Raw genomic sequence first — 27,678 nt, forward strand, 5'->3', positions numbered from 1 at the left:
CCTTAAGAAAATTATTCTTCTATTTCTATACTGTCGAAGGTTTTTCTTCAAATTCCTTTATCTCTCGAAACATATCGTATCCGAAATCTTAATAACACTGTATAAAGACGTATCTCAGTTTATCCTGAGTGAGAAATATATATCTTCAGTTCGTGTTGAGACACCTATCATACTGATACGTAAGCATGATTATATGCTTGTAAACTATCTAGTTTATATGTAAGCATGATAAGTAGGTCTGATAATTTAAGTTCATTTAGTGTGCGTTAATGCAATAACCTTCAAGTGCGCATTCAGCCAAACTCAACTTGAATAGAACATCGTGAGTTTCAATGAAATCAGCTTACCCAGAATCATAATTTAGCAAAGCTTGCATTCGTAGGTGGAGATGTTAAGTGAAAAAGACACCAGAATTTCACCATTGACTGTAGCGGTCCACTGCACTAACTGTGCAACTCCGGCCCAGTTGTTGACAGAGAATAATACCCTGGAGGAGGGAACGATTTGATGGGTTCCCACCCCTCTTCCTCTACCACCTGCACTCGAGAGTTCTTTCGGCTTGCCTTGCCTTTTGAGTGCCCCCTTGTTGTACAGGCATTATATGCTTAAAAATATCCATACCGCCTCCGGGATTCGAACCCGGGCCCATCGGTACGGCTCTTAACATCACTAATTGTTTAGACTACGCTTGCATTCATAGGTACAGGAACAGGTAAAAATATGGAGGAACCAGCGATGTACCGTGCGTCAAGACATGTCACTGACACGGACATTAGCCGAAAGTCATTTAGCCAACAGCATGGTTAGCTGAAAACGCGTACGTTTACACAAAAATATACAACGATGTTATGTTACTTATGCTATTATACTACATATATTCTACATTATATATATATATATAATTGAAATTCAAATTAATAAATTAATTTAAAAATTTATAATTTTTTAAAAAAATTTTAATTAATTAATTTATTTGAATTTAATTTTTTAATTAATTTGTTAATTTATTTATTTGAATTTAATTTTTTTAATTAATTTATTTATTTGAATTTAATTTTTTAATTAATTTATTTATTTGAATTTCAATTTTTGGCGTTTGTGAAAAATTGGTTCTAAATTTCTTTCTTTATATGTATATCTAGAACACTATAATAACATTAATATTATATATATAGAGAGAGAGAGAGAAATTGCAAAATAAAATAAAAATATACGTTTAAAATTCATCCCATGTTTAAATATATTTTTTATTTTATTTTATTTTGCATTACTACCACTAATTGTTGCTGCTATCAGCGCGCAACTGGATTAAGTTTTGAATTTTTTTTTTTACTTTGTGTTTATTCATTTATATATATATATGTGTGTGTGTGTAAAAAATATCTACCTTTTTAATAATCAATTAAAACTAGCCTTTTAACTTCCCTCTTCATTCAAAAAAAAAAAAAAAAGCAGTAACTTTTCTAATCTTTACTCCCTTTAATTCGGAAAAAGATGCGTCATCTTATTTCTGTTGCGCAGCGTATCGATGAAATCTTAACCCAACATATGAATATTAATCTGTTATGCGATCTGAAACGTAATCTGGTATAAAAGGTCTTTGCTACGCAATCTCGCGTTCTTTTGTTTCGACTCTTCTTCCTGGTCGCTCTTTGGCTCGCCGCTCTCTTTGCTTTGTTTTATTGCTAACTACACCGCTGTCTAAAATGTGATATGCTATGTAAAACTATGGAGTGCATATTGGGCCCATGATCATGTCTAAAGAATATGTTCGATAATTAGTTCGTTGTCAGCAATAAAAATTATGTTCAATTCTGCAACGTCCGTCTACAAGTCTCTTTTTCGTTGTGCATCATTCAAGCTACGCAGCAAAACAACTGCCCAAATTTATTAGAACTATCGCTCAGTCATCAAGGTAAATTACAGCTGTTAGATAAAGGTGGCCGATATTACACCTGTAAAAGGCATAAATAATATAAAACTTTCGCTGTAACTTAACCATATGATCGTATAACCCTCATGGTCTGTCACTTATTCAGTTGTATTATGCCGTGTTTGGCAGCATGACAAAATCAAATCTTCAGAGAAGTTTCCTGTAGGAGGACAAATTTTGTATATAAGATTTTTTTTGGCCGCGATGAAGGGGGCAATATAAACAGACCTGTGATACTTAATACAATGCGTGATATAGCAGTAGAGAAAACTGTAAAATTTGGTAATAAAATATACAAATTCAAGTTTAGAAACAGTAACCAGAATATCAATGAAAACGTTCGTAGGTAATTTAACCTCCTCCTTGCTTCTGAAAATACAACTGAACATTTGCTGGATTTATATGGGACAGGTAAACAACATGGAACTTGTTTTATAAACTGAAAGTTAATATCCAAATAGGAATGGACATGCATATCATGTGATTCTCAGAGACAGAAGTTCACGTAGGAGTTTCTGAAATGACTGAAGCATAAATTTTACATTAGTTATAAAATAATTCTTTAAAATAAAATGCTAAGTCCTTAAAATTCTTAGGTAAGAGTTCCCTTGAATTTACATCAGTGTTTCTGGGAGAACAATTGTACTGTGTTCGCAAAGTCTTATTGATGAGAGTTCTTGTGAAAATGAACTGAACATGAACTGAATGCCGTTGGTCTGATATGTATGTATTAAGTAAGTTTTAGTGTGGCATAATTGCAGCTTGTTATATACTTTACTTTCGTAATAAAACTTTGAAAAATAAATTTAAAAAAAAATTTCAGGTTGCTGAAGTGATTTGAAAATTACAAAACTTCTTTTTTTCTTTTTTTTGTGAGTGTTTGGATATCATTTAAAAATATTCCCAAGTCAATAAGAACATGAAAGTTTTGAACATTTTAATTTTTTACTCTAACCCTTAAAAAACTAAACTTAGTTGAGCCGAGCAATCGCTCTTATTGTCGTGACAGCCGCCCACTTCTTCCAGATTTTTTTTTCTTTTCGTACAGGAATAAACTCTTTTAATTAATTATTTTTGGCAATGATAGAGTCTTCACGAAAATTCCTAATTGGAAATTACTTGTTGTTGGTAATAGCGTGTATCTTTTTTGATAAAATATAATTAAACTGTCTTGAATTGAAACTGTCTTGTCGCGAAATGTAATTAAGTTACCTTAACCTGTGTTGAAATTCTAAAATCAGCTTGGCATAAAAGTAGCTATTTGGGAAATTAAAACTATTGTCATTTGTATTAAACTTCCGTTATTGTTTTATATTTGTTTCGTTATTATTTATCTCTGTGTAGGTAAAATATTAAATTATCTGCATATTTAATAACAAATGAATAAACCTAAAGACGTGAGAATCATGCAAGAATTTGTTCTCCTTTTCTTCCTTTCAAAATGGTATCATACGAATATTTTGCTGAATTATCTGAAAAGGTGAAAAATGTGTTGATTATTTAATTTCAACAGTGGCAACTCTGTGTAACTCGTGTTATTTATTTTTATAAACATGTGTTTTTATTCATACTGATCTAATTTTATTTCAATAATGAGCTTTTTGCTTCTATTTGTTTTTAATTTTGTTTTCTTTTAACGGATTTAATTTCATTAATAAAACTTTAAATCATTTCACGTTCGGTTACCCACAAATCAACAATAATTGTAATATAATGAAATAATGGATGAATCATTATTAGTGGCATAAATCTCTATTACTAATTAATGAAGAATCTTTATGTATTTATGTATATTCCTCAAAATGCAGTAGCTAAAGCCACAATTTTTGAACGTACACAGTTCTTCACTTTGTTGAGACATTAGGTATTTTTTGAAAACAGGAGAGGTGAAAAATGAGCAATGCCTTCGCCGGGACTCGAACCACGGATCTCTCGAATACGCGTCGAGCGTGCTGACCACTACACCGAGAAGGCATGCTAAGAAGACGGGAGAGACTTATAACTTAAATATGTGCGCCTTGAAGCTCGAGTTTTGAATTTCTATTTTTTTTTTATTTATTTATTTGATATTTAGTGCGAATTTAATGACATTTTGATTAACAAATTCAACGATTTAAAAGCAGTGTATTGCTTGCAACTCGGCAAACCATAATATATTTTTATTTTACATTTATTCATAGAACTTGGTGATTTGAAAGAAATGTTTTGCTAGTCGACAATACATTTGATAAAATATTAGTTTTAAATTTAATCAGAAAACTCAGCGATATAAAAGAAACGTGTTGTCTCTGCCCGAAGTAAAATATTTTTTATCTTACACGCACCAGTGTCTCGCCATTCCGCAAAGCGTAAGATATTTCATTTCTCTTTCAAATTTAATCTGTCTGTTATTGATTAACAAACTAAGCGATTTAAAAGAAACAAAAATAGTTCATTATCTCTACTTTTATTAATTACAAGCTGGACCTCAAAATTACACTAAATGGATTTATTATAATCTTTACATATTTTGGTACTCTTCTGTTATCGGTACCGGGTTCAGAATGTATGCATGCGCATGTTTATGTATATATGTGTGTTTACACACACACATTCATTCGTATGTACATATATATACATCCCTATAAGAGCACATACATGCATACATAATACATTTCTGAATCCGGTTCTGATAATAAAAGAGCACCTATATTTTTTATAATAATTATTTTAGGCGACTCGAAAAGACATGAAATATTAAGAACCGAATATGAACCGAATATAAATTGTTTCAGCTGAAGTTTTTTTAACTATCATGTTAAAATCATTTGTGTATTTACTGTCGAGTCTCAGAAGACTATGAAGAATCAGGGGAAGGGGGGATTAGGCGCTGTCTGTCGTTGTTCGCACACTTATGCAATAATATAATAATTGTTAGATTTTATTTAATGCTCACGTTTGGATGGAGAAACCTTAGGTAATGGTACCTGACGGTGTGGTACCATTGTTGTCCCATCACCATTTCTCTCAAATCCTCATTAATGGCCAAGAGGTTAAAAACTGCTGGATACTGATAACTCGGCCCGGGTTTGAGGGATGGCTGCAGGGTTGTTTTCCATGGTTTTCTTCATGTGTAACGTAAGTAGGAGCCAGTATCCGTAAAAGGTCCTTTTCGAAGGAATTCCTCCGCTTAGGCAGATAACCTTTGTCTGCTTTGCCATATTCAAATAATCTAACATCTCAAAAACTCCTTGCAGAATTGACGTGTCCCTCTTCCGCATGTTATCCGAAATTCGAACCCGGACTGCCTTCGCTAACCGGTGCATACACTGGACTTGCTAAAATCACAGTTTTTTTTATACACTTCTTAGGTTACATTTTTTAAAATAGAGGAAAATCGATGTACGAAGCCAGGCATAAAAAACACTTTTGCTAAAAGATTCTCATGTTTTTATGAAATCTCTCTGAACTACACAAAAGCATATCCATTTTGACATATAGTTCGACATATTTTAACATACATTTCGAGACTTTTAAAAATTAGAATTCCTTCTCGTAAATCACTGAAATTAATGTAAATTTAAAAATAAATATACGTGTACATAATTTACTGAAGATGAGGAACAGCTTAATTCGAATTCAGATACAGCCTGTCTCTTATTAACGTAACAGAATTTACTTTTCAATGCACAATTTTGTACTTTATGTCACTGAACATATCAGATAACTTGTTCATATTAAATTGGGTTTTATTAAATTGGTAAATTTTATGAACATATTTAAAATTCCATTTAAACCTGAACGGCGTATGAACCTTTCAGGCTCATACACCGTTCATGTTTGGTAAATTTTAAATAGCTATTTAAAATTTCATTTGAACCTCAACGCAGTTGTTCCCCTCTTTCAAAACTAACGCTATTCTTTAATGCTAAATGGCTAACGCCATTAAAGATTGACGTCCTAATTTATAAGATTCTCAAATGTCTGCCTACTGAAGCGATTACTAGCGATATCTGTATTATTAAATGTAATTATTACTTATCAGTTTTGATGGGAGCCATAATTATCATTCTTTCGGAGCCAAAACAAGGTCATTTCAACTTAAAAATTACCATCCTATCATTTTGCTTAATTGTGCTAAAAAGATTGCGGGGAGAGTTATTTTAAAATTAACTCAGTGAATCTCATGTCCTTGTTTTAAACTTTCTTCCAGATGAATAATTTAATTCCTGATTTTTGAGAATGACATATCGACTTCCGTGTGTTACTAAATGCAGTTCTGAAGAATTTTGTTTTTGCAATGAGTATAAGGGATCTAATTATTATAAAATGTTTGCTCTGGAAAATTTATTTAAATTTCTATTCAATATAATATTTTTTGTATTAAATACTACAGATTACAGGTGAAATCGTACTTTTAGGTAATTGGCTTGTACACGTAAATGTAAAAGCATTGTTGAACTTTTGTACCAATAATAGGTACAGAACTTTATAAGGTATTTCTTCTGTCTTCTTAGCGTGCCTTCGTGCTGTAATGGTCAACACACTTGGCGCGTATTCGAGAGGTCCGAGGTTCAAGTCCCAGTGAGGGCATTGCTGATTTTTCATGTCTCCTGCTTTCAAAATAACCGAATGTCTCAACAGTGGCGCTCGAACTAAAAACGGTGGTGGATGATCATTCCCCACCACCTGGATTTGGCGACTGAATCCCCTATCCTCAGTCGCCCTTTAAAAGGGGGAGTATGTAAGGTATTTCTCCTGCCTTCTTAGCATGCATCGTGATGTAATGCTCAGCACATTCAGTGCGCATTCGAGAAGTCCGAGGTTCGATTCCCGACAACGGTATGCATTGCTCATTTTTCATGTCTCCTGCTTCGAAATAACCTAATGTTTGTACAGTTTCCTCTTTTAGGAACTTTTGTCATTAAATCTTGCACATAATGCTTTGGTTTCATAGTAATTACCTTTTTAGAGGTTGTTTAACCACATCGTGCAGCGTTTCTAAAGATACTTTTTTGCAGGGTGGGTTGTAAGAAATGAGACTTTCACTAAATGTAATTTACGGAAAATGCTCAATAAGACTGTAAACAGCTTATCGCTAAGTCTTCAAAAGTAAGATATTTGAGAAGGGTGTAAAAGGACCCTTTATTTTAAAACTAAGTAAGATGAACAGAAAACACACTTAGTGCTTAAAAATCAGCCAGCATTTATTGCGAGAACTCAAAATAGAAATTCATTGTGAAACTAAATCTAAATAGCTAATAGCCAAAGGCTACGCAGAGTAATTTAAACGCAAAGTTGGCTCTTTTTCACCAGTGTGAAATACTATTGCCAATTATAATGCACGGCCGATGAGAGGAACTCTTACCTTAGAAAAGAACACCTAGCAACGTGACCTTCACTAGACAAAACATGCTCTGTCTAAACCACCTTAAATCCTCATTTAAAAACTCTGGCGGGAATTCCAATTTGCATTCCGACGGGAAAACGGAAAGAGATAAGTGACAGTAAAGATTCTTAGCATACAAATATCTGGTTAAACATGTGAGGATTTATCTTAATATTTTTGACAAATAGTTAATTTTCAGTTAAAGTACTTTTCTGTCGTTCTTCTTTTCACCCACGCTTTTCATGCCGGAATGTAAATGAGACAGCGAACGCTTATTCAGACTAAGAGAGAAAGAAATGCTATTCAAGCGAAGTTTTTGCAAGTTAATATTAGAGCGTGTTTCGCCTACTTGAGGCCACGTTTTACTGTGACTAAAATCGCGATTTGATTCTGTGTCATTGAGTGCTTCTAGCCATAAGGCTTGTCTCTCCGGCTTTTTACAAACCAGCCTTTCTGCGTGTTATTTTATCCTGTGAGCCATTAGACTAATCCAACTACATTTGATTTTAGTATAACATTACTTGCTTAAGTTAAGCCAGAAGTGTTGGCTTATGTAAGCCCAAGTGAAGCCGTCTGTGAAGATCATTGTGTTTGAATTAAAGTGTCTTTCTTATACGCCCGTCTTCTGACTTTTTTTGTATCATAAGATATGAAAATAATTCTTGTACAGTCTTTTTATAGCTCGTATGCTTCCTAAGCATACTAGTTTATAGCGTCTAGTATGCTTCCTAAGCATACTAGACGCTGTAAACAAATCAAATAAATTCTACAGTTTCTTAATTCTAAAATCTTCCAGATCAGTTCTGGGTTGTTAAAAATTAAATTTTTATGTTCTCTAATATGATTCAAATTATTACAATATATGTTATGTTCAAATCACACAGGTATGATTTAATAAATTGATAAATTAAATTAATTATTAAAACAAAAGACCATGAAAAAAAGTTATAACTTAAGTTACATTAAAATTCTATTTGAAATTTTGTAATTGTTATTTCGGTATTCATAGCAGTTGCATGCTCTAAATCATATATATTTTTTTTTGGGGGGGGGGAAGTATTACTTTAAAATATGTTTATTCTTATATTGCTACACCTTTGCATAATTTCCATTAAAATATTGAGCTGTCTATAAATACATGTCTTAAATATACAATAAAATATTGAGCTATCTTTAAAATTATATATATATTCTTTTTTATTAGCCTAGTAGGACTATTAGTTTAAAACTTCACTTTTGTGTCGAATCACTTTTATTATCCGTTTCGCTTTTTAAATAACTAGCTTGGCACGTCTAAAATAATTGTAATATATATAATGCTTTTAATAAATGCAACTAATGTCATTTTACAGTCAAACAAATACACTGAAGTGCCACTGAATTAGGAATAGACATGGCTATGCAAATTTTATAGCGCTGCGCGACATCTGTGCTCACGTGAGGAAGTTGTGGTAAATGCATATACAGGTACTACTATGGCTGTTGTTAATCAGTCGTTACAATTACCAGTATGGATAAAACTTCTGATTTAGACAGCTTCAATCTCGGACAAATTGTAGGCATTCGACGCCATGGGCCATTCAATTTCCAAAATCCTCAGCGGGCTAGGATTTTTAAGGTCAACAGTGTCAAGAGTATACCGAGAATACTCGAATGGTGGGAAAAAGAACTAGCTATCGAGCAAATTGCAAAGGACATTTAACCTAGAACAAGCGTGGTGTGAGACGGCTCAGCTGTATTGTACATAGTCAACGAAGCCAAACATTAGACCAAATTACCACTCAGCTGAAACAGGGCGACAGTCGTACAGTCAGTAAAAGGATCGTGCAACGCTCGCTTCACCATATGAGCTTCGGAAACCGTAGACCCACGAGAGTACCTTTGCTGAATGCATGCCATCGAGCTGCACTTCTTACCTGGGCTAGAGAATACAGAGAATAGACTCTAGTGGACTTGAAATGAGTAGCAAGGAGGGATGAGTCTCGTTTCCGACTAATTAATGCCGATGGGAGGCTGAGAATATGGCGTCAGACTCATTAAGCCATGAATCCTGTATGGCAAATTGTAACTGTACAAGGCCATGATGGCTTAATCATGGTCTGGAATGTTTTTTGGCAGTGTTTGGTATCTTTGGTACTTGTACTAGCTTCCTTCAATATTATTCGGTACGTAGAGTTGTTGGGCGATACTCTCCATCTATATATGTTGTTCTGTCATTCACATGGAAATGGAGTATCCCAGCAAGGTAACTGCACATCTCACGGCTCCTGGTTGGCTACTGCCTGGTTGTATGAGCATTCGTCTGACTTCTCTATCATAAATTGCCTACTTAAAAGGCCTATCATGTTAAATTACCTACTTAACTACTACTATCATAAATTACAACTTAAATTCTACTGAGCATCTTTCGGACGTTTTAGAGAAAGATTTAAAACCTCACTTCCTAAATTATAGACCGCTCAATGCTTGGTCGTTTGTCAGCTGTTATAAAGGCCAGATGAGGCTTAACTCGTTATTGACTAGCTATCCCTAATTCAGTGGCGCTTCAGTGTAATTAATAATAATAATAGAGGTAAAAAATTACGTGTATTGCTTTTAAATTGCTTAGTTTGTTAATCAATAATAGACAGATTAAATTTCAAATAAAAAATTAAATTTTTTATCGAATGGAGACAAATTGGCTCATGGAAAATAAAAATATTTTATATTGGGCATTTCAACACATTTCCACTAACACATTTTTTAAAAATTTCTTGTAGTAACACCACATTTCTTTTAAATAGCTTTCTTTTATTAAATTTGAAATACAAATGTAATACGCTTTGCCGAGTGGCAAAGCAGATTCCTGTTAAATCGCAGAGATTTTTTATAAAATTTTAAATACAAATATATCACATTTTGCCGAGTGACAATATATTGCTTTTAAATCGTCCATCTTAATCATAATCTTGTTATCGGTTTGGCAAGAAAGTTATTTCAGTTTTTAGTGTGAAATAAAACTCAATTTTTTCCATACAAAATCTATACAAAAATGAAACTTTAATCAGTCAGATATCTTCCCTTCTTTTCCATAGCATTTTGCCATTTTTCTCGTAACTTTATGTTTCTACACTCATAGAACTTTTGGTCCTTATAAGCAAAACTCTCAACCATGTACAATTTGAGATCATCGTTATTACTGAAACTTTTACCACTTAAGAACTCCTGTAAGCTTCGAAATGAATGATAATCCCATGGTACAAAGTCGGGACTATACCGCGCATACCACATCACTTCCCAGTCAAGCTGCAGTAATTTAATACATATATGACACCTCACATTGTCGTTGGGGAACACTATTCCTTTGCGATTTGCAATTCTAGCATGTTCTCTTTGATTGCTTCCTCCCAATTTCATACATTGGTGGCAGTAAATATCTGAGATGATCGTCTGCTTGCTTGGAAGGAGCTCAAAATGTACAACACCTTTGTAATCCCACCAAATGGACAGCATGATCTGTTCTGATGAAATTTAGCTTCCGGTGTGATTTTTGCTGATTAATTATGCTTGGACGATGATAATTTTCGATTAATGCTATGTAGAATATCCATTTTTCATTACAATGATAATTCATTTCTATAAATGTCGATTGTATTACATTTAAAGCGTACAGCAAATACTGATTCGTTTTGTTAATCCTTTCATTCATATGGAACTCAACTATCGAGCTTCTTAACGAGTCCAAGGCATCTTATGTGATTTTCAGTAGTTGTGTGTGATACATTTAACATTTTTGCAATCTCTTTCAGAGTTACATGACGATTCAATTCAATTGTGGCTTTACTCTCAACATCAAATTCAGGAGGTTGCCCAGAATGTTTGTCATCTTTAAGGGAAAACACTCCAGAATGAATTTTTTAAACCAATTCAAACACATGCATTCTGTTAATCAATCAATGCCATAAACTTCACATATTTCTTTGTGAGCTTCAGCCGCTCTCTTGCTTGTATGAGAATAAAAAGTAAAATACGTCGGAAATGTTTATTTTTGCAGTCCATGTTAAAACTGTCCGTAAACTAGTAGTTATAAATAAACGTACACGGAATTTGTTTCTGTAGCAATTTAAAAGTGAATTCTGTCAAATCTGAAAAGGAAAAAACGATAAGATTGAGAGAAGAATAACAAAACTGACATAACGCTATCTGTTTGTGAAAAATTGAAATTACTTTTTTTGCCAACCCAAAAATTCCGCACAAAATATGAAATATATATAAAAAAATCATTTAAAATTTGGGCTTCGAAGTGCAGATGTTCACGTGGAGGACTATGTACGTTCTAAATTTGGTGGTGGCTTTTTCTGCAATGCAAGTACATATATACATACAGATTCCTGTTATTTAATAATTCTCTTTCGCAAAACGTGATAACATAAGTGTTTGCTTGAGCACGTATAGATTTCCTTTTCCACTGTATGAGTGAATAGAAAAAAAATAATAATAAAGAGTAGTCACCAGGAGTGAGTCCAACAGCAAACTGATGAACTGTGGAACCCTTTCATTTCTACGTCCTTGTACGAAGCAAGGAAATGCTGTAATCGCAAAAATTTTCGGCCGTCATATTTGAACGAAAATATCCATTTTGACCGCTATCTAATGCAATTTAACGATATGTGTGCCTGTCATCTGTACGTAAGGACAGAATAAAGGACTCTTTTCCCCCAAGCGCATTGTAAGATGGATTCAGAAGAGATTTTTTTCGTGACGTCTGTACGAACGTACGTATTTATGTATCTCGCCTAACTCAAAAATGAGTGGTCTCAGAACGTTGACATTTCGTATAGTGGACTGCTGTAACATGTAGTTGTGCACCTCCCTTTTTGGTTGCAATCGGCCGCACCAAAAGCATATATATATATACCCACTCTGTTACTCGGCTTCGTGAGCTGAGTATTTTATTCGAGGCGGCAGTTAATTCGCTCTATCATATGTTAGTAAATTGTGTATTTTTTGCTTTTAAAATTATTGAATTATGTGTTTCTTATGTTCCGGTTAAGGTTTTTATGCTTTTAGTTAATCTGCATGCAATAGTTGTAAAATTATCAACAATTTAAAAGTTGTTTAAGTGCGGCTAAGTCTTAATTTGTTTCACCATAGCAGCCATATTTGTTTACATTTGAAACTTAGCAGAATAGTGTATTAAGTCAGTTGCTGCACCTTCAAAATGTCTTTTTGCCGAGTGGGTCCAAACTTTCAGTTTTGTGCGCCTTCTTACCCGCTGGCCGAATTGCTTGTTTTTGCGCAGAAACTCTAATTTTAATTGTAAAAATTGTTTTTTCAATTGTTTTAACCGTATTCGGTGTTTTATCATTTTCTATATTTTTCAATTTAATGAAGATATTTTGAGGTTTTATGTATTTTTGCCTTGCCGTGAAGTGAGAACTGAATTAATTGAATGAGAAATATCGCTAATGAAATTCGAGGAAATAAGTTTAAATGAAATGCAGCAAAAAATAAGCATAATTTAATATTCCGTACAAGGAAGTTATGTCGTGTCCGCGTCAGAATGTTTTTTAATTAAAAAAAAAGTACATAAGTATTGTTATGATGAAAAGAATTATTTAGTAGACGTAAATCTGAAAGTAAAGTATTTATCCGATTCTAGAAAAGTAATCCTTTGAAGTATTTATTATATGATAATAACTATTCTAATTAGTCAGAACTAGTTGGTAATTTAATTGTGCAAAGAATGGGAGAGCTACCTATGCATAGAGATAGATTCCCTTATAGAGGACTTTGCAGATTATACCAGTTCGTATTTATGCATGGAAATGTTATAAAATTATCTCCGCACTTAGCTCTTTTGACTACTGGAATATAAATCTGAGCCAAAAGTGCTATTGTTTCCCTATAGGCTCTCAGATGTTATATAAGCGGAGGCAATAAATTGGAAAAAAAGAACTATTATAATTTGCCTATAAATTTAGGTTTCTCTAAAGTTATTTTTAGTTATAAAAAAATTATTATGGCTCAAACAAAAAATATAAAACAAAGCAAAATGTAAAACTGCTTCCGTTTCTATTAAAAAACTGATATATTACTTTTACATGTAGAGAAAGGAATAAACATGGAAATGATAGGGGAAAACATCATCTTCATACCATTTTTCTTGTTTTTATGACTTGAAAAAACACTATGTTTGTGAAACACATCTGAAACACATGTCCGAAACCAATTATTATCTATTCTATTATTTGAATATTAATATCGTTATCAAAATAAATATGATCAATTATATTTATAGACATCCTGCCTATTATTGGACTTTGCTTTTACAGGGACTCACATTTATTTTCAGATATTTTATTTTATAAATTTATTTTCGTAGATCTTGCAGTCTTCAAATACTTTCCTAATATATTACTAATTATCTATTTTGAACATTGCGCGCTGCAAAATGAATATTGTTACGGATTTTGTATTTAGTTAGCTATTTTTAGTAGAGTTGTAATTAAAATTGTTTTATATCCCCGTGAAATGCAGCATGAAACATATTTTAAGAGAAAGCTACCCGGAAAAGTAAAAATACAAGAACATGCGCATTTCACATTTAATAAATAGATATCTCGTATCAGAATTCAACAATTTTTTTTTTTTTTGTTTTTTTTTTGTTTTTTTTGTTGTTGTTGTTGTTGTTACCGCAAAATTACAATCTTTCGAATAACATCAGCACTTACCCTTCCCAAACATATAAATTGCTCTTTCATTCTAAAAGCTATAGAAGCTTTTCTAACAGTTATTTTTTAACATTGCGATTGGTTGCCTAAATTATTATTCACTGCAAACCAACAAATCGGATCTTTTTCTCTTAAAATATGAAGTCTCAAAAACTCTTTCTGGAAAAAAAAACATCTCGTGGGCCACGTTTAACGCCTGTAAATGAATTTCTTTGCTGCATCAGTATGCATGCAGTGAAGCTTACAATCTGGTTGCTCAATATTTCAAAGTCACGGATAATGAACTGCTGCCAAAACTAAAAGAGAAACTAGTTTAAGGAATGAAATTGCATTTTCACCGTTTTTTGAATAATGCATCCGGTGTCCGATGCGCAGAATCGAATTTTAGGGATCTTAAGGGATTAAATGGCAGGGAGATATTTTTCTGAATCCTTAGAATCTACTTGCGGGCGTTCGACCGCATTTAAAACGAAAAAAAGCAAACGATTGCATAAAACTGTTGTTTTGCGAATATTTTCTGAAGAATTAAACGATGATTACCTAAAAATTGTATTTTTTCTGACTTTTGCTCCACAGTGATCATTTCATATTATCAAAGAAATATATTTTCGACGTTAAGAATATCTGTTGTGTAGTCTTTCCATTTCTCGCATCACTTAATTTTACATTATGCTACCAGCTTGCCATCTGCTTCTTTAATGATTCCATGTAACTTAGAAGTTTTCCGTTTGTGTGAGCTGTTGCCACTTCTTATGGTATAAAATTATTTATCTTTTGAATTATAACAATGTGCTGCTTATAAAACAAACTGAGCAAGTTAAAATCAATGTATTTAATTTTTAATAACACAAAAATTTATACCATTAACAAGAGAAATTTCTGAAAATATGGAATATATATCTCCACTACAGAGTTTATTTTTTTTTTATTTTTCCAATTATAAGAGGGCATTGCTTATAGAAAACAGTTTTAAAAACAGTATAGTTTCTTAATTATATGTATCGAAGTTCATCCCCTTTAGCATAAATAATAACTGTTATTCCTCATATTTTTTTATTTTATTTTGTACAGGCTCCTAGGAAGTGTCTAGTCCTATATATATAGAACAACCTATATATATAGAACAATATACTATAGAACAATATACAACAATTAACCGTATCATTTTCTATAATACAAGTATTGATGGGTGGGGGGGGAGACTATTTATAGAATACCATACAATTTTGAATGGGATAGCCGAATAAGTGGTAAAAAGAGAAGTGAAAAGTATATAAGAAAAGTTTTAAGAAAGCATTTAAATCAAAGGTTGGAATCTGGGATACTTAAAAATTAAACATCAGACGTTTATAGTTAGAGTATTCACAAATTTCATTCAGCACTTCAAATATTTCATTTTATTTACCCGGTCCTTGCGTCTTCTGAGTTTAGGTATTGATTTCTTAATGGTTTGGATTATAAAAGTGAGTTTGTTTTTTCCTACCATGTTACTGATTTCTTTCATGTAACTAAATATTTCCATAAATTCTGGTCTGCTTGTTTTATTATTATTAGATGTGAAAAAAATAACATCGACATCATCACTAGAAAATTAAACGAGATTCTCGTAAGGCAGTGTTGTTCAAGTTTTTGTAATTTTAATTCATAACACATCTCGTACATAACTTATTAGACTGAATTATAAACCAAGTATAATTAATCAGGTCATCCTAGAAAAAGAATAAACTAAACCTAGTAAGCCAAGAAATATGTTGCCCACACATTCTAAAGTTTTATTTTCATAAACATTTGCCGCAAGGTCTGCCGGGAAAAGAATTCAGACGACCTTTGATCAAACCGTCTAGTCACATGATCATTTTATTTTTAACATTCAGCGTGATAAACGGTCGTCTGATCACATGATCAATTTATTTTTAAGAAGATGTGTCGGTTACGTGGCCAGAGCGGACAGTGGCTACAGCGGACACTTGAGCGTAGCTGGGTGGGCAGAGGGGACATTCTTGCACCTATTGTGTTGTTTCCCTAATCAGTCACATGTCATCTGTTGTGTGGTTTCGAGCTTTGCACCTGCTGTAGAGATATGCCGATACTTATAAGAAAAAACGTTTTTCTCAATTTCTCAGTAGATGTTTGATCCTTATGAAGTGTCTATGTCGTTTTATAGCGTCGAAGCAAATCTGTGATGTGTATGTCGTTTTATAGCATCGAAAAAATCTGTGTCTAGTCTAATATGATGGACCCCATAGCCATTTCAACAAAATTACTCTCTACAAAAAAAAAAAAGAAGAAAAAGAATGTTTAATTGTAGATGATTACCCACACCGTTTACACCGAAAAAATTAATTAGGAATGAGTTGGGTATGTGTAAAAGACACATCATTGTAAAGGAAATGTCAAGACAAATTTTCAATACGAACTACTGAAGAAAACTGAACATTCCTGCGTGCTTAAGATTGCTGAGATCGAAGTTAAAAGGAAGTTAGAAACTTACAGAAAAAAAGAGTCCGAGAAGAAACATCAGTTCCCGTTCCCAAGATATTTCAAGAAGAACTTTCAGAATTATATCAGAAAGGTTATGATTTCGTTATTAAAACACCAATACACTCCAGCGCTAAGGCTGTTTTATGTAAGGAGAGAAGAAAGACTTTGGGAGCTACCCAAAATGCCAACGACAGTCAGTTTGCAAACGATACACTTATGCTTTTTAATGGAGGGAAAAAAACTTTCTTCGTTTAGACTTTAAAAATGACCGAGATAACAGGATTTTAGTATTTGGAGGAGAAGAATCTCGATACCTTTCGGAAAATAGAGACTGTTTTCTTAGATGGAACATTTAAAAGTTGTCCGAAACAATTTGCTCAAATACATACAACACACGTCGACTTAAGGAGTTCAGCAACTGAGACCAACATCTATCCAGCGCTTTTTGCATTTCTGCCTGATAAGAGACAAGCAACTTACATTGAAATGTTTCAGGAAGTGAAATGTTGGTGCCCTAAGTGGAAGCCGGACATTATTAAATTGGATTTTGAAGCCGCAGCTGTACCTTAGAATTTCGCAATTCGACTATTTCCAGTTGTAACTTTCATTTTAATCAATGTTCGTGGCGTAAAATACAAGAAATGGGTCTAGTAAAGGAACATAAAGAGAACGATGATTATAAGAAATGTCTGCTGAATGATTTCTGCATTAGCCTTACTTGCTAATAGAACACATAGATGATGCTTAGAGCATTTTATGCAGAAATTCTTTTAACATTGACAAACGCACCATATTCATTGATTATTTTGTCGAGCAGTAGATGGACAATCCAGATATGCTCATTAAAGTATGGAATGCATATGTACAGCATCATAGGAGAAATAATTCTGCTGAAGGGTAGAATTCCAAATTAAATGCAACCGCTGGCAGAAACCAGCCTAATGTGCACTTATTAGTTTAAAATACTGAAAGAAGAAACACGAAAATTGTCTTTTAATTTGAAAGCCAGAGAATTAGGCGACCCTGGAACAAAAAGGAAAAAAGCATATGTAAAATTGGATGAAAGAATTGAAAACATCCTAAAAGAATTCGAAACATCAAACAATTTAGAAAAATGTCTAAAATCTTTTGTAATTAGGTTGGAATAAATCCAATGGTAAATGATATTTATGCCTTTATAATAAAGGTTAGTTAATATTTATTTACTTGTATTTATTTTTGTTTTATTTACTTGTACCTGTTTTGTATATTTTACTTCTAGTATTTAGTTTTACTTACATTAATGAAACTAATTAATTTTATGACAACTGCACCTGTTCTAATATTTATTTGACTCTAAAATACAGTTTTCCACAAAATCCCTAAAATTTGTTCATACCCTTCATTCTACTGACCATTAATTTTTAAATACGTCTCTAAAAGTTTTTATTTTTATTACATTTCGCTATGTTTAAAATGCATTCGCACTATAATATCATAACAATTTAAATATAAATAATTAAATTTGATTGGCAAAAATGTATTTATCCTTGTAATTCGATAATCGAGTGCAAAAACAGAAAACTTCGATAAAAATAAAGTTGTCCCATTTGAAAGAGATTTGGCACTTAAAATACTGTTTTAAATTATATTTGTGATTTTTAAGTGTATATATTTACTTATTTATCTGCGCCTTTTATCTGTTCTAAGATGGGGAAAAGATGTGTCCGCTCTGAGCACGAAATCGTATGTATCCGCTCTAACCACGTCTGCTGTAGCCACACCACCCATGTGTCTTGGGGTTTTCACTTCCTGATGCTGGGTTTAGTAGAACTTGTATTAAATTCGTCTGAAGAAATATTTTGCGTTTCGTCTGGAACACGTTTTGAGTTAGGGCTGGTGGTCTGTCTTTCGAAGGCTTAGGAGAACTTAAAAACTTGTTTGGTTATCTGCTACACTTTGAAGATTTTCAAAAAAATGTAAAACGATACGAAATGACTCAAAATCGCTTAGAAGAATGCAAATAAAAAATTATTAAGAAATGGTAAAAAATAAAAATTCTGGCAATCTCTCTGTCAGAGTTTATTTAGTAATACTGAAAAATTACATTTTTTGAACATTTTCTGTGATAATGTTCGATTTGATATCACCGAAGGATTAAATTTTGTTAATTTGTCAGAAAAGGTTAATTTGGTTATGTTCAAAGTTGTAATATATAGAATTTTTCGATAAAAATTTTGCTGTTAATTAATAAAAATTTTGTTTTTTAATTAATCAAAATTGAAAATACGTGTGGTGAAATATCTGATGCGGATAACATCCTCGTGTTTCCTTTATTAAACGTCTTTATAACAAATAGGTTTCTTTGTTTTAAACACTAGTCATTCATTCTTTTATCAAATTTTGCAAAAATAGGATAGATTTAAAAATAAAATTAAGCATTTAATATATTAAATAATTGTAAACTTTTTACTGAGCTTATGAATTTTGTTTCAATCATTTCCGATTGCAGTTCCATTCATTCCCATTTCGTTTCCCATTATCAAAAGAGAAGTTTTAAATTTTCATTAACCATACTCGCATTTTCGTGTTAAAACATCATTTGGAAGGAAACAAATCTATTTATAATTTAGTTGAGACGTAATAATTTCACCTTCTTCCATGCCTAGGATAAAATTATATTAAAATTTTAAAATGATTTTGCGTAATATCTCTGCAAATCTTATGGTGTAATGCAGTAAATTAAAAAAAGGGTACTTATGGTAAATGAACTTTATTTAGAAACGGGATGAGTGTAAATTTTGATATGAAGTACATGAAAAGAAAAATAAATGCGTAAAATATTTTGTATTAAATTGAATTAATGTGTGATTGTAAACTTTAAATAACTGAATTCAAAAGATTTTAGCTAGGTGCAGTCAAGTAAAGTCAAGCAAACTCATTTTATTAGCGGGACTTCTGATCTTCGAGAAATGCTATATTCATAACAGATCTATGGCATGAGTAAACTTTTTGTGGTACATTTATTCATTCCGATTGAACAGCGCATTCCAACTTAGCTGAGTTATGTTTAGGTGGTTAACAGACAACATATCTTTACCTCCATTATATCTTATACATGTCGAATTGAATTCTTCAAATCATCCGTGAATGTGCTGAATAGCTTTCGTGTTCTAGATCCTCATTTTTCTGCATATCTGTAATTAGTCATACTGTTTGAAAAAGCACTTTGTTATTCATTACAAGGGAAGAATTTCCATCGCTTCTCATTGAATGCTATCTGATTATGTAGAGAGTAGGATGACCACTAGATGTTATGACTCCTTTAACCATTATATAGATCGATTGGAACCCGTTGTTGCACATGGGAAGGATTACTGCGAATTTCCTTCTTAACGGCAGATGAAACTTCTTCAATTATCCGAGTATACTTTGATTGTAGACTCATCGGTCAGCAGAACAGACAGCCTTTTTTCAACATCGAGATGTCTGTTTTCTGTAGCCTGCTGTTATCAAACACTGCAGATTAATTCTTAGCTGAATATAGACTCCTAAAATAAATAAAATAAATGAGCTCATTAAAATGATGAGAAATAATTTGCATTTATTCTACTTCCCAGTTGTAGAACGCTTTTTGCATTCCTCTGGCATTCTTTGAATTATTTTGAAGAAACGTTAATAGAAAATAATAGCTTCTGGATAAAGTAGTCTTTCGTTTGAAGGCTTTTTGTAATCTTCTTTATCCTGGAACAGATTGTAGTGTTTTTCTCCGGGGTATTTTGCGAAATTTCAAAGTCTGTAAGAAATTGTTGAATCTTGAATAATTTTCAGCCTTCGATCGGATGCTGCTGAACATTACGTTGTAACCTTTTTCTCTTCCCTAACCGCGTGCATTCGTATAGCAGTTAGAAACCACGTCCAGCTAGCATCGAAAGGTCCAGAGTTCGAGTCCCACCTAAAACCACTGCGGATTTTTCGGTCTCCTGGCTTCAGAAAAAATTCTAGAAGACCTCAACATGTGGCGCCCGAACTAAAAAGGTGGCGACAATAATTCATCATTACCAGGATTTGGTGTCTGAATCCTCACCTTCCCAGTCGCCTTTTAAGTAGGAGAGAACGTAAGGTATTTTCTCCCTCTTTTAGCGCGTGCCTTTGTGGAAGCACTTCCGACTCCAATAGGAAGATCCTCATTTCCCATTCCAAAATCCTCATTTTCCATTCTTCGTGACCCTACAGTGCCACTCGAACTAAAAATGTTGTGATGTTGCGTGGCCCCAACTTGTCCGCAACAGTAGTAGTGACTGCTATGAACTGGAAGTTACACAAACTCGTAAGAAGGGTTTAATCCCTTTTTATTTCACTTTAGAACTTACAGTTGCGTTCACTTAACGCTCACAAACTACGCCGACCCGGCGGTGTAACCAAAAATAGAAAAGTACAACTAAAACTAAATAACAGGATGCATAACTAACGAAGTCACTATCTACGAGGCTCTATAATTGTAACTATCTTAACCGCGTTCTAAGATACAGCTGAGATTCAGCAAACTTTCTGATTAAGACGTTGAAAGAATTCAACTAACTGCCGAAGTAAGCACACAGGCCGAAACGCGCGGTTCTTAAACTTCTACCAAGCAACCTTCACGCTCGTGAATCAAGAAGCACACTTACAAACTCGTTTCCCTTCTATTTAACTCAAATTACTTCTGCTAAAAATTTGAATACTCTGCGCGTTCTACTAAAATTTACATACTCTGGCATTGGCAATTCCAGGGAAAATTAAAGGCTTGACAGGAAAGATAGCTTAAACTTAAAATAAATGTTAGTTAAAATAAATATAAACCCTACAATGTGATGGACAGTAATTCGCTATTACTATGATTTGTCGATTGGATTTCATCCTCGGCAGTTGCCCTTTAAGTGGTAGAGGTATTTTTCTCCTTCGATACCGCGTGCTTTCGTGGTATAAGTGGAAAGCGCCTCCGGTTAACATCTGAAGATCCGAAATTCGAGTCCCTCTGAGGGCTTTGCAAATTTTTCATATTTCCTACCCCCCAAAAAAACTTAATAAGTCAACATAAAAATCTTTCTTCTCATTACAATATTGATAAACAATTGAGTATTAAGTTCGAAAGCAATTTCTTTTATTTACAGTTGAATTATTTGATTAAACTCTCTTTTTCCCCTTGGAAAAACGTTAATTTTGCAAACCATTCTCACTCTCTCTTTTTCACTTGAATTCTCCCATGAAATGTTTGTTCTCATTCTTGGTTTTGTCTGGCATATTGTGTCTGTTAGATTCCTGTGTTTCATTTCACCTTCAGGATATCGTAGCCTTTAATTTCGTAGTTTTCCTTGAATAGCTAGTTATTCATAGTTGAATCCCTCGCTGATCTGTGAGATCATTACAAAAATTTTTAATTTTGCAGTTATATTTATGTATTGTATAGTTATATTTATGTATTTATGCAGTTGGTCTACATCAGAGGAATTACATTTTGAATTAATATCAAACTCTTTTAAAAAAGATTTATTATGAAAAATATAATAATAATTATAATAATATAAAATGGACAACATACCAACAGTATGATAACAATACAAGTTATAATGTAAAATTACAGATTGTAATATATCATAATACAAATAAGAAGTTATTCTCATAAATTAATTATAAAATGTGGCATTTCTGGGCGCAGGATAACAGGTTAGGTAGTTTACGACGTAACCGCAAAGAAGCGCTATGACCTTGTATGATCGATCATCCACAGCTAGATTTCTCTCCCCGCTCGTAACTGAGTAATAATGCATTGATACTGCCTACTGTGCTTATCCACTTTCATTGGATATTGTTTTGTATACTGAAGCCACAAAGCATATTCAAGTTATTTTCTACTTATATAGTGGTGTACAGCATTTTTTTTTATATATTAATAGAGAATACAATCGTGTCGGGCTTACGAAAGAAAGGAGGCGTAGAAAACCATCAGTTCGAAATAGAGTAGGCGAACAAATTTTATTTTTGTGATTGTAAATCTAAATAATCTGTTGTGCTTATTTAGACTTGTAATGGAGCAATGTAAGTTGTCAATGTATGTAACTTAAAAAATGCTATGAAAATCAGCAAATAGAGTTTCAAAACCAATTTCCTTCTAGTTCTTTATAAAGACAAAAAAGAAGAAAAAATAAATACTCTGTAATTTTCATTCACGGGGGGGGGGAGCTAAATTCGAGAAAAATATACAGAACCTTCTGTAAGAGATTTTTGGATCCCGTATAAAAATATTATTACTTTTACTCAGGCTGAAATTGTGAAAATCCGTGTATTTCGAGCTCTTAAGATAATGTAAGGTGCAGAAATCGCAAAACTAGATTCAAAAAGTCCCTTTTTCAAATGACACAGGAACCCAGCACTGCAAATTACAATAGCAATACAAATTATAATAAATTAATTGGCGAATCTAAAATACATGTCGCAGAAAACTCTCCTTAAATGAGAAAAATTTTCTTTTTTACCAATAACCTTTCTTTTGTAATCATAATTCTTAACATATATTTCAGTTTTAGGCTATTTTGCTAGCGTATATTCATTTCTCAAAAATAAATGATAATAATAATTATAATAAAAAAGTGAAAGCTTTCAGATTTTATATTGCATCCAAAGGCGCGTTTTTTAAATGTTTTGTGTGTTACCTGTATTTATTAAGTATCGTGTTCTTCTCAATTAAACCATAAAATTCAATTCAATAGAAATATCACAAAATAATTTAAAAAGAGCATATCTTTAGAATTTCCGATACACAGTCTCGCGCACTGTAGATATTTTTTTCCGCACAGTATTGCCGTTGCTGGCTTTGAAATCACTGAATAGAAGTATCACAAAATAATTTAAAAAGAGCACATCTTTAGAATTTCCGATACATATCTCGCGAGCTGTAGATATTTTTTTTTTTGCGCACAGTATTGCCATTGCTGGCTTTGAAATCGCTGAGTTTGTTAATCAAAAATTCGTTAAAGTTTTATAAAATATGAAATAGATAATAAAACAAATTACAAATTCCAAACCTGGGCTTCTTAGATGCCCATATTTGGGTGGAGAACGTTATTCAAGATTTGATGTCTCTAAGTACCGTTGTTTTTTCACAGGAAGAGCAACATGCATATATTCATACAGATTCTTCATTATTTAATTTCTTTAAATATAATGTAAGGGTCTAATATTTGGTGGCAACAACCTGAAAGTGAAACACCATTTATAGTGAACCAATGCGAAATGCCAAAACGAAATTAATAGTTCTTCTGTTCAAATTGCTCCTTCTGGCTAAAGAATAAGTAAATAAATTATGTACGATTGAAACGTTATTTGAGCAGTCGAATTACAAATGGAAAAGGTTTATTTATCATCCTTGTCAAATTATATGTTAATGCATTAGAATTACACTTACAGGGCACGCTAAACCTACTAAAACAGGTCTATTGCATTTGTGAACAGTCTGCTTTTATTGCGAAAATATTGTGTACATTTTTACTTCCTTGTATGAAGTAAAAAGGAAGTATTGTAATCGCGAAAAGTTTCAGGCAGCATATTTCAACGAAAATATCCATTTTGACCGCTATCGAATGCAATTTAACGATGGTTTTGCGTGATATCTGTACGTAAGGACAGAATAAAATACTCTTTTCCTTCAAAAAAATTATAAACTGCTTTAAAATTAATTCTGAAGAGAATTTTTCGTGGCGTCTGTACCAGCGAATGTACGTACGTACGTATCTCGCATAACTCAAAAACGAGTAGCCTCATAACGTTGAACTTTTGTATATAGGACTGCTATAATATGTAGATGTACACCTCGTATTTTGGTTGCAATCGGCCGCACCAAACGTATATAAATATATTTATATATATATCCACTCTGTTACCCGGCTCAGTGATCTCAGTTTCTTTACTCTTATATGTTTGTAAATTGTTCATTTTTTGCTTTAAAAATGGTTGAATTATGTTTTTTTTTTTATCTTCCGGTTAAGGATTTTATGCCTTTAGTAAATCGGTGTGCAATATTTTTAGAATTATCAGCAATTTTATAGTTATTTAATTGCCGCTAAGCCTGTTTTTAATGGCGGCCATTGATGTTTACATTTGAAACAGGAGACTAGTGGATTTGTTGCCAATCTAGAGAAACTTAGCTTCCCAACAACAAAGATAACGTATTCATTTATTATTGCCAATTAAATCATGCTTAATTCTTTCTGGAATTTTTTCGAGGAAATAAATGTTTGAGATTTACTTCGTAATTTTTAATATAGATATTTTGAGTTTTTATGTATTTTTGCCTTCTCGCGAAGTGAGAACTGAATTAATTGAATGAGAAATACTCAATCGTCTGTGAAAAACTGTTTCTTTTTTGTTTTGTTTGCTTAATTTCTTTTATACATCATTCTAGCTTTATTATAGCATTTGAATAGAACATGTGGCAACGATTAGATAATTCTATTCTTTAAATGATATAAATTTTGTGCATTATGAGTTATAATGTGAACGAAATATATACGTTAACTGTTATATAATTATTGGATTATATAACAGTTAACTTAGTTTCCGTTATATAATTATTATATAAGTTAACTGTTATATAATTATTAATACTGTTAAGTGAATATAGCGCCAGAGTGTCGCTATGGTAAACAAATACTAGAGTGAATTTTAAAGAATGCATTTATTCTATTGTGGTTTATGCGCTGTCGGCGAATTCAATCCAATAAGTTTAAATGAAATGCAAGAAAAAATGCGTATAATTTAATATTCCAATACAAGGAAGTCATGTGGTGTACACATCAGATTTTTTTATTCTCAATTCATTTCACATTTCGTTTCAATAAAACTAGCATTATTAAATCGTTAACTTTGTTGTAATTAAATGAAAAGCTTCAATCTAAACGAAATTCTGCAGGCTTATTATTATGCATATAGTTCTTGTAATCCATATTTATATTTTCAGTGTTTCTGATACTCCCAGTGAGTAATCGGACAGCACTCTGAGGCATCTCCAAGCTTCTGTGTCTCCTGTTTATCCGCTTTTGTGGTTGCCTTGGCAACGACGAAAAGGAAGAAGGAGAAATTCCGAGCCCCTTTATCCAACAGGAAAAGCCTGCACGCAACAGTTATTGCGAACTGCCTCGTCCAATATTTTCCCGGACACAAAATGAGTAGGAAGTAACATCTGGAGTTGTACTACGCCTTTCTTCGTTTAGGAACTGAAGCAAAATGAAGATCATTTTGGTGTAAGAAAAACAAATTTCTTATTTTTTTTTTTTTTCGTTTGCAGAACAGAAAATTTTATCGGTTTCCACAGTGTCATTAGTTGTTGCTATGTTGTATTTGGAGTTGCAAGAAATTATTTCTGCTTCTTTTTATATAATAAAAACTTCATATATTGTATGAATAATAGTTAAAATCTTGCTCTTGAAGTTCATTAGGAGATTTGACATGGGCAGTCAAAACGAAAGATTAATAAAGAAATTTACAAAACATTTGGTAAGGACTCGTTATATGAGCTCAGAATTATAAAATTTACAGGATTCAGACTTTAGATAGAAATTGCTATGCATTACTTACAAATTAATAACAATATATTAAACTCTGATTTCAAAACTAATAATGTAAACTAAATAAATAAAGAAAAGAATATTAAAATGATAGCAATCTTTTGTGGTTACTTCTGCTAGACATTTAATAAAATAAACTGTACAAATGTTGATAAATAAAATATACTGATGTCTTGAATTGCCAAATGCAGGTAATTTTAATGTTTTACTTGAAAATAAGTCTATGAAGAATTCAAACTTTCCTGTCCCAAACTGAGACACGATATCATTTCGTAAACATTCTGCGCCACGCTAAATAAGAAACAGTATTTAACTATTTGAAATGATAGCTGAATCTAAATGGTTGAAACTGTTCAAACACATAACTTATTTTTCTAATTTTCTGTTTGCAGCTCGAAATTCAAAATTCGGGCTTCCAGGTAAACATGTTCGGGTGAAGGACTACGTTAGTCAAAATCTGATGGGCCAAGGTACCCGTTGTCTTTTCGCAGAGAGAGAAACGTACGTACATTCATACAGAAGCGGTATGCTAACCGCTTCCAATGCGATAAGGTATTAAAACATGAAAATTAAAAATTTCACTTTTAAGTCTGTATTAAAATAAAATAAAGAAAACTGTCTAAGATGAGGATAGCCTATAGCTATTAGCTTGACAGCGCTAACAGCTTTTTCCAAAATAATTATTTAGACAGGACACGGAGATTTTTACGTTTTCCTTACTGTTCTTCACTACGAACCTTATGCCTCAAAAAAATTCGAAGAAAATGTGGAAAATTACCTGAGTTTTTAAGAGTATAAACATTTTTAAACTCATCCTTCTAGATCTGAAATTTATTATAAATAGTAATTTTAGCAATCTTGCATATTTTATTAGTTTCCGAAATTTCTTTATAAATGCTTTGAAAAATTACGTAATGCTCTTTGTCTTTTGTGCTTGTTTTTAACCCAAATGGGCTTTAGCTCGAATGGGCTATTAGTCTCCAAACGACACATGGCGGCGTATCACTTTAAATGTCTGAATCACTTTTTAAATTGCTGCCAAGAAATATTATCGCCTTATATTAATTTTAAAGAAATTAAATAATGAAGAATCTGCATGAATGTATGTGTGTTTCTTCCTCTGCGAAAAAACGACGGTACCTAGGGTCATCAGATTTTGAATAACGTAGTCCCCCACGCGAATATGGTCACCTGGAAGCCCGAATTTTTAATTTCGAATTTTATATTTTGTAAAGCTTTAATGAATTGTAACAAATTCAACGATTTGAAAGCGAGCAGTAAAACACTGCACAGATTAAAACATTGTTGCCTCCAGCGCCTGAGATTGTCCGTCGGAAATTCTAAAGATATGTTATTTTTAAATATTTTGTGATTTTGCTATTCAACTGAATTTTATGTGGCGTAAGGGCGAAGACATGATATTTAATTAATAAATGCAACGCAGAAAACGTGAATAATAAAAAGCTAAAAACATAAAAAGAAATGGGTTAACAGGAGTGAGTGCAATAGCAGACTGTAGACTGCGAGCTAAGCGAGAGCATAGAAAACCTTAACAAACCCTTTTGGGCTACCGTTAAAATATAAGCCTTTTCAGAATTATAT

At 32.6% G+C, this 27,678-nt stretch overlaps 1 protein-coding gene across 4 annotated transcripts in view; it reads left to right on the plus strand.

Annotated features, from left to right (window-relative positions):
- Positions 1-27,678, plus strand: part of LOC118193555 (uncharacterized) — a 292,528-nt gene that overhangs the window by 247,418 nt on the left and 17,432 nt on the right. For all 4 annotated transcript variants that reach the window (XM_085821089.1, XM_085821090.1, XM_035364656.2 and 1 more), the window contains one exon: positions 25,470-25,752. The gene's annotated coding sequence lies outside the window, so the exon portion shown is untranslated. The remainder of the gene's footprint in view (positions 1-25,469; positions 25,753-27,678) is intronic.

Source organism: Stegodyphus dumicola, chromosome 7 (assembly GCF_044657685.1).
Source record: "Stegodyphus dumicola isolate Sdum_Otavi_A_Nest chromosome 7, ASM4465768v1".
NCBI classification, from domain to species: domain Eukaryota; kingdom Metazoa; phylum Arthropoda; class Arachnida; order Araneae; family Eresidae; genus Stegodyphus; species Stegodyphus dumicola.